This window comes from Agelaius tricolor, unplaced genomic scaffold (assembly GCF_023055355.1).
Source record: "Agelaius tricolor isolate 1412-34295 unplaced genomic scaffold, bAgeTri1.0.p SCAF_1, whole genome shotgun sequence".
In the NCBI taxonomy this organism is placed as follows: Eukaryota; Metazoa; Chordata; class Aves; order Passeriformes; family Icteridae; genus Agelaius; species Agelaius tricolor.
In genome coordinates this window covers 61,925,226-61,941,327 of record NW_027269261.1, presented here as the reverse complement: position 1 = coordinate 61,941,327, position 16,102 = coordinate 61,925,226, and the positions used below count along the sequence as shown (strand labels likewise).

The 16,102-nt window shown below is 39.0% G+C and overlaps 1 protein-coding gene across 12 annotated transcripts in view; it reads right to left on the bottom strand.

The window, feature by feature from the left end:
• The window catches only part of PTPRK (protein tyrosine phosphatase receptor type K), a 381,645-nt gene that overhangs the window by 279,942 nt on the left and 85,601 nt on the right, over positions 1–16,102 (bottom strand). The window lies entirely within an intron of this gene.

Below are 16,102 nucleotides of genomic sequence, written 5' to 3'. Positions count from 1 at the left end.
ATGGAATGCAAGAGATAAACATTTACATGCAAATATCTTTGTTAACAGGAAATGTTTTAGGAGAAGCGATCAAAGCACATGGATGATAAATGTTCATCTATTTAAGTCAGATATATTTGAAAGTTTCTCCTAGCAGCAAAGTCAGCTAAAGTCTGCAAGGAATCCAGAAACAGCACATGACTCAAAAAAGAGCAGCAAAGATTTTTTTTTTCCCCCAGTTGCCTTCTCAGAAGTCGATAGGAAGCAGCACAGATCTGAAAGAACACTGATCCCTACCCTTGGTAACAGAGCTTGATGCCCAAGCTAAACAGAATACTTTGAATGCAGTATTTGGATGTGTTGTCCCCCCATGACACCACTATTTCTGATTTAGTCATGAAAAAATTAAAACATTCATTCATTCCTAATTTTCACTTGTTATCTTGTAACCAATTAGCTAACATCAGGAAGCCTACCTGAGCTATCTGTTCAAATCTCTGGCATAACAAGGGCCTGTTCACTAAATACACACCTGCCACAGCTGTCATGATGACAAAGAAAACACTCTCTTGCTCTCCATCTTAAAAGGCTGATATTGTAAAATATTGCTACCTCTAAAACAAGCTTGAAATCGTACACAAAGTTCCACATCCAAGAAGCTGCATGTACAGCTTGGGCAGCTTTGTATGTGATGTTTATTTATGAAAATTTTATTGAAGCCTTCTTTAAACATATGAATGTTATATTAAAAGTATGTAACAATATACAAATACTGCAGGTACCTCAATGAGGTGACCTCTCCCTCTGGGGATCACACCTGCAATGGACCAATGGATCCACCAACTCTGGATCAAGGAGAAAGAGAGGCAGAAGAATTAATTTTCAAGGTACATATGGTTTCAAGAGTGACCAGTGCCATGGCACCAGGTCCCAGCTCCACTCTTCAGACCTGCTTGCTGGTGCACAAAGCAGGTGGGGTCAGCCCCTGAGATCTCACACCTGAGTGAGCCTTGGAGCAAAAGGAATCTGTCTTAAGGAAGTGGGGGAAGAACATGGAGAAGATAGTTTTAGAAGATGGGAAGGACAGGTTAGCAGACTGGAGGAGCTCTGGGCTGGTGAGGGATGATCCTGATCCAGGGAGATGGTGCTGAACTCTTGACCACACCACAGCCTACAAATCTGAAAATTTTGGTAATCCATGGTACAAACTTTAAAATGCTGCCATACTCTGAAAATATAAAAATAAGAAAGTAAATAAATCTTTCCACTGAGCAACTTCCTGGCTGAATAAACTACATTCTTCCCAAGAGACAGGCCTAGCTGCCTTCAGGGGTTTGTATTCCAGCTCATTACTCATTTTGCACCTTCATAAAACACATCCATGCAATCACTTCTCCACTTCAGACTGAATGTATAGTTCTTTTTTCAGTTTCACTTGTGGAAACTAATAAATACATAAACAAGCTACAAAACCAAGATCTGAAGTAGGCCAATTACAGGCACTGAAAACTAAAAAGTGACAAAACAAGCAACAAAAAAATCTAAAGTAACCCAAATTGTTTTAATGTTAACTTCCCTCAGCAAGAAAAGAAATGCTTAAAATAGGACAGAGAAGATTTTATATGACTTCTGCTTGCAGTCGCTAGACACAGTGTCTTTGGTGGCTGGGTACAATAGTCATCACCAATTAAACCTTTTTTTCATGCAGCCACTCTGGCCCTTCTCACAAGAGCTGAAATTTCCTCCAGACTGACTCAACAGACGCCCTTCTTCCGTCTCAACAAAAGGCACTTTGCAAATCCTTCACATTGTTGACTGCTCCATTCTGTTCTTTCCCATTTCTCAGGATCTGGTTTTGAAATAGACAACATCACAAGGGCAAATGCTCTCTACCACCCAACAACAATTTATACTCCAACTGTATTTATGTCCATACACCATGGTAAGATCTCCTGTCGCTCCTGAGACCTTTTGAGTCATTGTTTTTCAACCTGCAGTCCCACAGAGTAAGTCATAAATGGCTGAGTACAGATACCAAAACAAAAATTACTCTATGAATAAAACACTACCTTCATAAAACAACAACAAAATCTAGTTATGCTACCACCTTTAAGCCTTGTTCATCCCTTGATATTACTCTACTGTCAATATCATATCAACTGTTTCCCAAGCAGATTATTTCAGAAAGAACCAGAGGTTTTGGATAGTTTCTGGTCTTCAAAAAAATCCTAGCTTATAAAAGGACAACATTACATCAACAAGCTCACCACCACACTGAAAAAAAAGAAAAACACAAAAACTTTAGAAAAAAAAAAAAAAAACCGGTCATGTTAAATGACTTGAAAAAAATCTCAAATCAAGGGTTTCATTGAAAAGGATCTGCATGGATATTGCCTGTCCTCCCAATGTAGCATGTATTTCTTTTTCAGCAGTTGCCATTTTGTATCCCAACTACCTGTGGGAAAAGAAAATACATTATTACCCAAAACAAATACATTCTTGCTAGGATAAAGATTACTGCTTAGTTTCTGTTCCTGAGCACAACTTTCAGCTCCTACTACTGCTGCCTTATACCAATTTGTGGCAGACAAAAACCCACAACATTTTCCATCTTGTTCAACTCACTGGTCTATTTTTCCTATTTAGTTTTCATCATCTTAATTTTCTAGCCCTTGGTTTATATCAATTCTTAATCAACATGCTCATATAGCTGTTTTCATGAAGTCATAGAGTGGTTCAGGTCAGAAGGCACCTCTGGAGGCCATTCTGGTCAACCCACTGCTCAGATCAAACTACATACCAGCCTATCATGCCTCTGGGCATCTGCTCTGATTTTGCCACTCAAAAAGAACAAACCAAAATTTTCCATCTTCTGACTTGCGTCCATCGCCCCTCATCCCACCACCATGTGAAAAGCACATGGCTCTAGCTTTCCTGTATCTTCCAAAGAGGCATTTCTTGACCACAAATAAGGTCTCCTCCAGGGTGAACATACATAGCCCTCTCTAGTCTCTCCTTGAATGTCCTGTGATCCAGTCTCTGATCAGCTTGGTAGCCTTTTGCTGGACTCATTCCAGCATACCCATGTCTTTCTCATCATGGGGAGCCAAGAACCAGGCACATCTGAAGTCTGTCACTTCAGACATGTCTCACCATTGCTGAGCAGGAGGGAAGGACTGCCTTCAGCAGAGTCAGGTTGCTGTTGGCCATTCTTGTGAGGATGCCCTGCTGGTCCAAGTTCCACCAGGACTCCCAGGTTCTGCAAAGCCATTGTTCAGCCTGTACTACTGCATGAGGCTGCTGGTCCTCCCCAGGGCCAAGATCTTCCACCTCCCATGGTTAATCTTCATGAAGTTCCTGTCAGTCTATTTCTTCAACCTGCCCATTGTTACCATCTTATCATAAATCTCCCATACCTTCTTGGTGATTCCTCATGGGTAGCTCCTTGCAGCACCAACTCCATCTTCTCCACAGCACAGCCAACAAACTCCAGCCCTCTCCTCAGCTACCTAACCCACTCTTTTATAGCACTCATCTTATTGGACACAGCTGCAGCCAATTAAGGGCAGGCCTGTTCCTACTCTTTGGTAATTAGCACAGCTGCAACTCATCAGGGGTGAGATTGCCTTCTGCAATTCTCTATTCTCTTACATTATATCCCCCCACAGACCATGATACTTCAAGCACAGCTCTGCCCTCCAGTGCACTAAAGACATTAAACTGACCACCAGCAGGACTTTGCACCCCTGATCACAGCCTTGAATCTGGGAGTTCAGCCAACTTTGCACTCATCATCTATTTGCAGAGTTCAGAGAAAATAAACTATGAAAGACTGTGTTACAGGTCTACGAAAGCCAAGATATGGGACATATTGTTACTTGGTTCACTTCATATTACAGAAAGCAGTAGGATTCATCAGGTATGACTTGTCCTTTTCATACCCATGTTGGCTGCTCCCACCAACCCCTTTCTTGCCTTTCATGTGTTTGGAAACTGTTTCTAAAATGATCTGTACTTCCCTGTATCCTTTTTCTAATCCATTTTAAGAACTGATGTGACACTGTCTTTCCCCAGTCCTGCAAAGCTTCCCACAAGTGCCATGAACTTTTGAAGATAAGAGAAAGCTGCCTCACAATATCTGCCTACCCTTGGCTGCATTCCAACTGGTCCCACAGACTAGTGAATGCCCAAGTGGTTAAGTGATCCCTCTGTCCACATGTCTTCAGGTACAGTCTCACTCTCAAAGACCCTGAAAGGTTTGGTGATAAGTCTTCATCTCGAAAACCAAAGCAAAGAAGGCATCAAGTACATCCTCTTTCCTTTGTCCAGGGGTCCCTAATCTCACTAAACAATGGGTCTACACTCTCCTCAGCCTCTTTCTTGTTGCCAGTGTACCTACAGAGGAAAGCTGTCCTGTTGTACTCCAGGTCCTTTTCTAGCTTGAATTCTAGATGAGCTTTGGCTTTCCTGACTCCATCCCTATTATGAGCAGGCAATGTCTCCATATCCTTCAAAGTGGTCTCTCCCTTCTTCTGTCTCTGTGAATTCTTGGTGCACAGGCTCTGTTCATCCATAACGCCATTCTGCCATGCCTGTTTAACTCTCTGCAAGGCAACAGTGCCTTCACTTTAACTCTCTACAAGACACAGTGCCCTGTGCTTCAAGAAGCTGTCCTTGATCAACCAGCTCTCTTGAACCCCTTTGCCCTTCAGGGTACCTCCCAATGGGATCCTGCAAAGCAAGTCTCTGAAGAGGTCAAAATTTGCTCTTCAAAATTCAAGTCTGTAATTCTGCTCTTAGCCCTGGGGACTCTTCTCAGGATCTCAAATTCAAGGCTCATGATCATTTCAGCTGATGCTGCCCTTAACCATACTCAAACAGCTCTTCCTTGTTGGTGAAGGTAACATCTCTTGGAGTCTCTGACTGTGAAGCTTTCACCAACTGCATAAAGAGAGCTTCATCTGTGTCCTGCTCTTGATAGACTGCAGCAGACACTCACAGCAAAATCACCTGTGCTGATTTATTCTCTGATCCTTACCCATAAGCTACATACACTGTTTTGCAGCTTTGCTTCTTTCACACTCCTTAATCAAAATCTTCATATAAATTCCAGATGAATATTGCATGACCATAATTTTATATAAATATAAATTATATATGCAAAATAAATTGTGTACCTTGTGAGTAACATGAATTTCATACAATGTAAGTAAATTTACATAGTAATTTTAAGGAACTTTTTTTCATACTAGGTCAGCTGGTTGGGTTGCAAAATTTATTTAGTCTAGAGGGAATCATCAGACTTTTTTATTTAATAAGTTCATTGTACACTTTCACCCATGTTTTCTTTAAGCCATTGCACAAATACCTCCTTGTTGAATATGCTGTATTTACTTGATACAGTAGTTGTCTTTGTGCAGTCATCTGCTCCCAGGTGACCAACATTTCTCACTTGGTGGTAACCACCTCCATCTCCTTATACACTTAATGAATTCCAGTGGAGAACATGTTCCAGCAATGTGCAATGAACATACTGAAAAGAATGTACTTCTCCGAATCCTCCAAAGAAGCTGCTTACATGGTTCTCCACATTTGGAAAGAGCACTTACACACAAGTGTGAATACCCATTGTCTTACTCACAAAATGAACAAACCCCTGGTCCCAGATAAGATCCAATAAAAAGGCATCAGCAGGACCATGCAAGGAAAACCTTGGGGCTGACAAGGTGGATATTAAGATTATATTCATCACAACATTCAAAACACAAACTGCTGTTTACAGCTTACAGGTGACATGACCTAACAACTCCCTGTGTCTGCCTCTTCTCTTGTTTTTATGCCACTCATCCTTTCAGCTCCTTCATTCCCTTGTGCTGTTGGCTGTGGTGCTTATCAGACTTGAGTCAAGTCAATTCACTAAGCCAGATGAATCCAGAAAAACAACAACATTTTCTCAGGGATAATGAGTTGTATCAGCTCTCCGTGAGCTCTGACAAGTAAAGCTAGCTGAGGAAGCTAGCTGAAACATGAAGGCAAGGGAGGAGAGGGAGTAAAGATGAGCAGAATAATCCCTTTACTCAACAGTAAGGTATTAGGATGGCTCACTGTGACCTGTGAAGCTGCAGCCTAATTGGAAACTTATACTGGCTTAATATCTACCTTCAACTGCAGTCTAATTGGAAAGCAGAGCTCTTACTGCCAGTCTGGAGGAAAGTGATAAGAGACCACCTACAAAGCCTGGAGCCAAGACAGCCGGCTCCCTTGCACTGTAACCAGCAGGCACAGGAAGCCATCTCTACTGCCAGTACAAGGGATACTTGCTAATGCCATTGCCAATGTCACTCAGCTGCATATTTTCTTTATTTCTTTCAAGAAAGTCCACAAGTTGGGAGATTTCAAAGCCAGTCATAAGCCTGGCACACTCAGTGGAGAAGCTGATAGAAGGTAAAAGCTTTGTTAGCAGAGGTCAGCTATACCAAAGAGGAAAAATTAATGTCAACAGCTTCTTCTGTTTGTATGCCATGTGCTTAGTGATCCCTCATTCATGGGAATAAGTTAAGAGAACACAAATGCATGGGAAAGATGCTTAGTTCATACTGCTTGTTGACTTTCTCTTAATGAGTACAGTGGGTCTGGTTCATGTTTATACAAGGCTAGGTTTTTGAAGCTAAAAATAGTTTGATCCCAAACAGATTAAATAGCTGCCAAATCCTCAGAATTGTTCTTTAAAAAGACAGAAGAACACAAGGAATTTTGGGACTTTTGCTAACTCAGCAACAGATGGAGAGCTGGGTCATCTCTCCCACCTCAGGAACACAAGGTTAATGGGAGCTCCTCAGGACTGTCCAGCACTATACATTGTAAGTGTACCTCTGAGTTCCACTTTTTTTGTTGGTTTTTTTTCCCCTGAAGCAGTGATTATACTGCAGAATAGACTGGGAGTTTTAAAAGCTGTTTCCTCTAAAACAAATAATAATCAAATCCTTCTTTTTTTTCAAGAAATAAGAAGCAAAATCACCACAAAAAAAAAAATCCCATCCTTGAGCTTTTATTAGGTCAGAATATTACTTAATTATAGCTCTCCAGCCTTGAAGGGTCTGGATAGAAGCAGGGCTCTGATAGAAGACAGGTGTTTTTCCAAGTCTGCTGAGGTGATGGGAGGGAGCTAGAGGGGATGGGGAAAATGTGCTTTTTTCCTCTGCAAGATAGACAGTATGTAAAGTGCCAAACAAATTTAAAATGTATGATCTAATTAAAGTTTTCCTGCTTGCTGATTTTGACTACAGCCTAAATCTGATAAAAGTCCACCCTTCTTTGAACAGAAGCAACATGTTTTGGAATGAAATAATGTATAGCATTTTAAAAGTAATATTTTTCCAGTGGATCATATCCTTAATGGATTTAATTTCTTAGTAATATTCTAAAATTTTCTCTAAAACATATTTAAATAAGGTTATTCTTTCAAGCCCAGGAGGAGATGAGACAAAAAATAAAAAAGACATCTTTGAATGTCACTCTGTGTGTGGAAGAAACATTACACATGCTAATGATTAAACAAGATTCAAAAACAAACACAAACATCACATACAAGGCAAAGCAAAGCAACACAGCTGAATCTGTTCCTGTACCTACCACAAACCTGCTCCTTCCCTAATAAGCACCACCTCAGCAATTGCTTCTTCACAGCCTACATGCTCAGAAATGAGATTTGTGCAACCCTCATAAAACAGATTTTCCTTTTCAAGATGTTTCTATGGAGCAAGGTGAGAAAGGGAAAAAAATAATCCCAGCAGAGAGGCTCTGGTGTGGGGGAGAGTGACAGCGAAGGAAATAAAAAAGGAAGGAAAAAAAAAGAGGAAAAAGAGATTAAACAAACCTTACTAACTAGCTCAAAAAACCAAACTGAATAACTATCTATAGCAAATAATGATAGAAACGCACAAATTAAATATTTTGCACTTTCCTAATAGTAATTATTTTATTTGCTCACTACAACCTAAGAAAAGTTTGAACCTTCTCTGTTGAATCAAAATCTGTTCTGTAAAATAATAATTTTATTATTACTGCAGTTGTAGTCACTATTAACAAACATCAATGACTGCTGCATCAGCATGGACCTGCAGCATAAGCACAAGGGAACATAAATTACATGCTGAGCAGTAAAAGGGTTGGAGCTCAGAAATCAATATTTAAGCAGACAGGAAAATTTCAGACACTGTACATGGAAAATGTTAAGTAAAGCATCGCTTCCCTTTGTTGGTTTTTTGGGCTTTTTTTTTTCTGGTTTGTTGGTTTTATTTTCTTTTTTGCTATTTGGCTTACTGAATTTTATCTCATCTTACTTCCAGGTTTTTGTTTGTTTTTATAGGCATTGCTTCTTCTGTTGTTGGGGTTGCCATTGCTCAGGTTATAGATTTGTAGGTAATTCAGATATTAGTTTACAATTGCATAACAGATCCTGTAGTAAATTGGGAATGCTCTGCAGTGAATTCAAAGTATCTCACAGCTTCCCTTCCATGAAGAGACTTCGTATCTACTGCAACCAAGGTCAGAAGTTAGCCCAGGGAAGGGGAGGTACCCATGCACAAAGGGTTACCACAGCACCCTAGCAACAGAAATACATGGCACTTCTTTCTGAAGTTTACTGCTTCAGAAGTTATAATCTGCATTAGCAACCACTGTACATTATTCATTCTATCACAGGGCTTTTTTCCGTCTTGTCTGAACACCAGTCTTTTTCATACATCAAGTCCTTCAGTTTCCTCCACAAATAGTTCCTAGGTGCTGTTTTTACTTATCCTCTTCCAAAGAGTAAAATTATTTTACTTTTTTCCCCTACTTCTAATCTGGCTTCTTCTCCATCTCCTGTAAGTCAAGATGTGGTTATATTATTGCTAAAAATTGCACACAGCTGAGTGGAAGCAGAATGCAGAGCAATGAGGCAACCTACAGAAATATTAAAGCTAAAGAATAGGAGCAGACATAGACAGAGAAAGGGAAGGATGCCACCAACACTTACAGCAAACTGAAGCAGCCATGCAAACATAAAACAACTTCACACACACTAGTTGTCTGCTTTTTCTCTTTTCTATGAGAGGGTCCAGCCAAAGGGTGCCAAACAGAGGGTTCAAGGTTACCAGATGTGCTGACCCTACACCTTCCTCTGTAAGCAGAAGCACACGAACTCTCCCCATGCTCTGAAGTAAATGAAGCCACACGAGAAGCAGCAGTACTTCAACTTGGGTCTGTCCCTCCACTGCACTCCAAAATAGCCCAGAAAATTTGAATGCAAGGCAACTGCTATCTTCAGGAGAAAAAAATAAATACATATATACACACACATGAGCAGGCTGAGAGTGAAAATGATGGTAGGACAATGGTACAGCAGGCAGACACAGTACTGAAAAGCAGAGCTAGCTTGCTCCTCTCCATGCAGGTAAGCTACAAGAAACCAAATAAGCACTTCTCCTTGCTGTGCTTTGGACGTCTAGCCTTGCAAACTCTGAATGCCTCTAAATGCTTCATATAACCTGTAGCACCTTCCAGACTACCAAGGTGCTATGCAACCCTGTTTTCCCTTCAATTCTCAAAGGCTAGCACAGCACCATTTTGCTTTTTGTCCACCCTTCACAATGCTACCAAAATAGCAGTTCCAGGTAGAGCCTCTTACTGACATTCACAAATACCAAAGCAGCAGCTGACTTTATACAAGCAATGAAACACTTCCACTCACAGCCCAGGCTTCTGACCAAGAGTGGCAAGAGTTGACCAGAGCTGGTCATTTCTCCCTGCTCACAGTGCTGCCCAATCCCATTTGAACTCCTTGATATGCAGATACCAGAAGCTAGAAAGCTGTGGCGCTCAACAGAAGGCTGGGTAACAAACAGGAAGACTGCTACGAATACTGTGATGGTAGTAGGATGGCAAAGGTGGATTTGTCCAAGATTGACCTACTACTTTGAAACTCTATCTATAACAAACAGATTTCTCCCCTTGTTTTAATTTAGTAGTCCAGATTCAGGGCAACATCCTAATATACTTCAAATATTGAACTAGGAAAAAAAATAACAAGGAAAAAGAAGGAGCAGTTTCTCAGAAGGCTGCATTTTATACACTGGATGAAGGGGTAAGGCTGAACAAAACTTAGAAGAGGAAAAGAAAAAGCAAAGCCAACCAAACCAGTGTAGATATGCAGTTATAGTAGTTGGCCTTGAAGTTGAAGTAATTTTGTGTAAATTCAGCAAGAAATCTGTGTCAATGAATGAAAACCCAACACATTTGTTACTTCTATGCCAAAGTTATTACTATTACTACAAAAACTCTACTTATACTAAACTCAGGCCTAAATTTTTTGATGAAAAAATGTCTTATCTAAATGTACAAAAGCACTGATACACTGTGCAATATCTGTAAATCCTTCCCTGTGCCCCTCCACTGTTCACTTTATGCCAAGTGTATTTGAGAACAACAGGGAATCCTTGGAACTGGTCAATAGATGGATAGTGCACTGTATTGAATGAACCAAATAGGATCAGGATGTTTACACGTGTTCTTTAGGCAGACATTAATTGCACTGGACTAACAAGGTGGGTTTCTTTCTGTCACAGATGCTACTAACAGACAATAAAGCAAGCACAAAGCTTACTGAACAAGGAAGGCAGGAAAATACGTTTTTCTGATCAAGGAAGTACTTCCAATAAATTCAGCTCCACAGTGCATTGACAAGTTAAACAGGAAATAAATATCAGTCAACTTTTGGGGTGAAGGAGAATATGAAGACTTAAGCATCCAAGGAAAAAGAATAGAGCCACCTTAAATAAAACATATATATCCTATCATATAAAGAAATGTAAAAGGGAGAAAGACAATCAGAACTTCTTAGCAGCCCCAAACACAGACCCCAAGATTTTGCATTTATTTTATAATGTAATGACCCAGATAAGCTTTCAATTATCAAATTTTAAAACAACAACATTCCTGGATTGCATTTGCCAATCTATGATCTAGTCAACAAATTCTCTTGCTCATAGTTTCTCTGATCTTTACACCAACAATGCAGTCATAGAGCAGCAAATTATTGAAAATTCAGTTCGCAGCTGCTCAATGGACTAGTAAGCTTTGTTTGCCTGACTATTAAAATAAAGGGATCCAGAAAAAGACCCTGCTTGAACTTCACCCTTCTGTAGCACAAAACAGCAAGCTGCCACAATATGTGTGGAACACACAGAGCTCAGTAACCCAGGACATGGTGAGGGTTCTCCTGCTGCTGAGCTCTCAATCCTATCCATGCCCCAATAAATACACTTGTTTTCACTAGACACTGCTTCATAGTCTGGCTTTTTTCTGACTATACTCTTACACATCCACATAATTTGAATTTATTCATGGGTTGGTGGATTCATTTCTACAGGAGAAAAATTCAGGTTTAAGTGAAGCGAAAGGCCAGAAGTCTCATCTATATGACATTTACATTACAGCTTTCCTTCCTGAGCTAAATCCATATGAAATCTATATTAAAACACAAATTTCATGACCTTTTGTCTCCCCTCTCTCAGTTATACATTTCATAAATGCTTACATTGGTCCTGTGCTGAAATTCATTTTGCGTCATGCAGGTGACACAAAAGTTATTTCCTTTCTGTACAAGGCAGAACTTAAATAAAGCACAACTGACCTTTCAGATCACAACAAATACTCAACTTTATTTGTACAGGAACATTTAAGTTTCACACAAATCTAAGGATGTAATTTTCATATCTCTTTCAGGCACCTTAGAGGTTTACACAAGCCCTGTACCCACTCAAGCCACCAGCAAATGTGGTCCTCATCAGCTGCATGAGCATAGCAAATCCCTTTACAGATGCACAATGAACTAGCTGGCCCATGCTGCACGCTTCCTTTTTTTTATTTCCAATCCACACAAGTACACAACCATATGTATATCAAAACAACTGGGAGAAGGCAGAAACATGAGAATGCCTCTGGGTATAACAGGATGTGGTAATGAGCAGTCAGATATTCTACCTAAAAACCATAAAAATGAAATTATCATGAAAGTAAAGCCTATGATTTTTGTCAACACATTTCCTCCCATCTCCAATACCTTTCACCATATACACACTCTCTTCTGAAATAGCTCTGTAGGCTTCCACCAAAATACCAGCCTAAACCAGAATGTGTTGATGTTTTACTTTTCAGAATTGTTTTGTTTCTTTTCTTTTTTTCAGAGTAGTGGATTTAACTTTATTCTTCAATGGGGAGGCATAAAGGTTTATCTACAATTTCTGTAAAGTGAAAAAATTATTTCTGCAATACTCTTCATTATAACAAAGTTGGCATTTGCAAAATTCTATAATTCTAAGGAACAGCTTTTAAGATTTAATCTAGTTTTTTTTTTTTAGTCATGCTAGATGACAAGTGCAACTAAGACTTCCCTCACTGCTGTTAATTTAGTTTACTTAGATTTCTAGATTTCTATAAAATCAGTTTTAAAAAATTAGCACACATCAATCTAGGCACATTATCCATCTGAGAGACCAGAAATAAGATGTCCATCTCAGCACATCAGTATTGTCCATAATAATTGAGACATTCTTCAAAATGCATCTGTAACCAGGAGGGTAACAACCCTTACATTAAAAAAGTCCTTCATTAAGTGGCTCCCATCACACAGCCCATTACAAGCTCTCATGCCCTGACCTTGCATAGCCTCAGATTAATGTTGCTTTTAACAGGCAAAGCAAACAGGGTAAATAAACTGTCTTCTCTCTCTAGGGGTAAAACCATCAGTAAATGCATTATTAATACAGATAAAATCCCCCTTTGCACATCTCCAGTGGTATAAGAAAGCACTATTATTTACTCCGTCTACCGCAAAATTAAGTTATCCACACACAATGAATAATCCCCTAAAATAACTGGAAAATATCCATAGACAAAATTGGATTTCTGCTTAGGAGCATTCTCCAATTTCTATCTTGTATAGCATAATGTATAAAAATAACATGTGAAAACATAATACATGCTATAAAGGGTTTATTTGAACATCTAGAAAATGTCTTTCTTTAGATGGACCAAGACCACAAGGTAAATATTTGTACTTCATTTTTTGTCACCAGGTCTACAAAAATACAACACCTATTTACCAGCCCTGCCTCCCACAAAATGCAAATGTACAGATGCAGAACCATTTCCACTTATGGAACATCTCGGTAGTCTGGGACTATTTGACCTAGAATGATGGTCTGGAGAAAAGTCTGTGTTTTATTTAAGAGGTATTTAAAAAAAACTGAATGGGTGGAAGGAGACCATTAGTACTCAGCTTTGCACATGTCCTGTACATAACATCAACATGTTTAAAAGGGAAGTCATGGACAAGTCCAAAAAAAAAAAAAAAAAAAAAAAAAAGAAAAAAAAGAGCTGCATTTCCCCACGTTCCATAACAAAATCTGACACTCTGTTTTAGCCCAAAGAAGGTACTAGAAGCCTTCAAGAAACCCACACACAGTAAGACAAGACTGACAGGGCAAAACCATAGACTCCTTGAGAATATTATAAATAAAGACTGTTTCTAGTTGAGAACATTCCTAAATGCCAAACAGCTGGGAAGTAGGAGAGCAGTCAGGGCACAAAATCAGTGCTTTTTTGTCACAACTTCTTGCCTAGGCAACTGCTAATGGCTACACTCAAAATCAGCAGATCTTTAGCTTGATCTAGAACAGCCAATTTTATGTGCTCTCAGAAAGCTAATCTTGGAAATCATGTGTTTTCCCAGGTCTTAATAAGTAATCCAAAGATTTTATCATGTACGTTGCAGTTCGGACATTTTACAACTTGGTATTTAAATCCGTACTCAAGCCCCTGCTTTAGGTGTTCACTTCGTTTTTAAATTAAATATTATGTACTGCATTTATTTTCCCATAACAGAAGATAAGTGGCTTTTGCCTCTGCTCAAAGCTTGAGAAATACAATGTAGGTGAGTCTAAAAAAATCTGAAGATGCATTAGTTACTCAGAGCTAATTACACTTGCCTTACCAATAGCATTTGCTATTGCTACACTGGTATAATGTTTTCCATTAGGAGAGGTTTTCATATTTTTATAGCACTCTGAAGCATGTGCCATTAGGTCTGAAATTTACCATGATTCATCATCGCTCTCCAAAGCACAACATTGATTTCAACTAGCACCCCCCTTGAATCAAAAGTAAAACATTGGCACTTGTCAATTTAGCACTTGCCACAACATTATTTGGGGAGTTTTGTTGTTTGGGGTTTTTTTTAATAAGTCTTTCTGAAGGTATTGAAGACTGAAAATTCTCATTTGAAAATAGAGTATAATCTTCTATAACAGCAATGATTCTTCGTGAATGTGGTGAAGTTAGAGCCCTGAAAGCTGCATACTCACTGTAAGGGTATTATCTTGTTATCACAGTCGTAAACCAGTGCTCCTACTGAGACAAATCTATGCCTGGAGCCCCCCTTTATTGTATTCCAAAGAGATGTAAAAGACAAGGGCCCCAAAAACTACAAAAACGTGTCCATGTAGAGGAGGTGTTGATCAGAGATTTGTGCCTAGCAGAAGGACTACAGAGCCTGAGAAGAAGAGATGGAAAGAAAACAATCCCTCCTCCAGGACTTCAGTTTCTTAGCTGCTTAGTTTTTCTGGATACTCCTTCCTTTCTCTGCTGTCACTGACAGAACAGGAAAAAGTGGTCCCTAAGAGATTCCTAGCTTCTTCTACAGGTTTTAAAACACAGCTTTTTTCATAGTGAAAACTGCAGTAGTATTTGACCCATACTTTAATTACCACATCTAATTCTACTTGGGTAGCTTCTTCATGAAGGGGTCATCAATGTTAAAATACTGCACAGCAGATGACTGCACAGTTAATTCCCTTCTGCTTTTGCTTGAACCTCTTGCTGTTCCATTTCCTGCAGATCCACCAGAAGAATTTGGTGCTCATTCTAAATCCATGTTACCTTTTCAGACTTAATTTAAAATCACACTATTTTAAACACAAATGGACTTGAATATTTATGTATGGTATGCATCTTCAGAATCTGAAGACACTGAACTTCTTAAGGGGAAGCTCATCAGATCAGAACAGATTTGAGGCTTAGTTTTAGTCCACATATCAGTCACCAAACATCAAGTTTGATACAAGAAGTCTAGCATTCTAACTAAGGGATGAAAAAAAAAAAAATAACCAGAGCTTCTTCTGTATCTCTTTTGGTCTATCTCTGAAAAATTCCTTTATTCTGATAGATTTTTTTGAGCAGCCACAATTTTGCATACAAATGCAAAAAAAAAAAAAAAAAACAACCAAAACAACTTGCTCTGAAATAATCCATGTGCTATGCTCAGAGAAAAATGAGTCTATAGCAGAACTGAAAAGAAATCATATGCCAGAGAGTACTGTGTCATTTAACTCTGAGAACTGCCTAAGGACAACAGGTATGTTATTTGGAATAAGCAAGAAGCTATCTTGTCATTTAGATTCATTCAAAATACAATTTCTCAAATTGCTCTTCTTCCTGTACAAGGTGTGCCAAAGGTCTAAAAATGCCAAATTTTTCCCAGAATGGTGTTTCCATCAAAATTAAGACACCTCCAACTTTTATAAAAAACAAGTACATTCTGAAAAATGCAAACTGAATAGTAACTAATTTCAGCCTTACTAGGGGAGATATTGTTTTGAGCTCTTTTTAACATAAGTCCATCACAAATGTTGAGGTTTTTAAATTTATTCTTGCTTATGCAAAACTGAAGCACCAAGAAGTCCATTAAATAAAGTGTGGGTCTTGCTTAATTAACCTATTTTGAAAGTTCTTGGGCATGGTTACACCTGCTTGTATCAGTGACTCCAAAGCAGGGGGAACCCACTATGTAGAAGTTAAGAAGTAAAATTATATAGATCAACCACCATTAATAATTCACAACAGTACACAAAACACAGGGGAAGGAATGCTGCAGAGGTGAGGTTACTTCTGTGTGGCAACATTTCTCACTCCTTCTCCACACATCCCTCACTTCACAAAACCTTTTAGATACAAATAAAATAGCCATGACCTTTTTTCCTCCTCTGCATGATTAATTACTTAATGTATTATTAATTGGAAAATG